The following is a 400-nucleotide window of genomic DNA, read 5'->3' as shown; positions in this document are numbered from 1 at the left end:
GATTTTTGTTACATACAGATGGGTCCACATATGCTCAGCTGTCAAGGAGTCTGTCAGTAGCCCTAGTGACCGATCCTGATTTCCCCATTCCTTGAATTGGCGGGAAATTGTGTTTTTCTTTTTAATACAATTGGTATCGACGCTGTTCTTATTGTTATTGATGTTCTGGTTATTCAATTGTTATTAAAATCTTGGTAACATTTAAGACAATGAAATAATACAAAAGACCCTTTCCAAAAGTAAAGGAAAAGGATAAACAGGTGAGATTGGTAGGACTAATAACTGACTCTTTAGTGATTAAGCACTTGTAGAGCCATCTATGTGTAAATATAAAAAATAAACTTATATGACAATGGGCATGGCATGTATTCTTGCCATCCGTGCCAATTGGGTTAATGAC

Source organism: Penaeus chinensis, chromosome 18, assembly GCF_019202785.1.
Source record: "Penaeus chinensis breed Huanghai No. 1 chromosome 18, ASM1920278v2, whole genome shotgun sequence".
Classification (NCBI taxonomy): domain Eukaryota; kingdom Metazoa; phylum Arthropoda; class Malacostraca; order Decapoda; family Penaeidae; genus Penaeus; species Penaeus chinensis.
Note: the sequence above shows the minus strand (reverse complement) of the source record.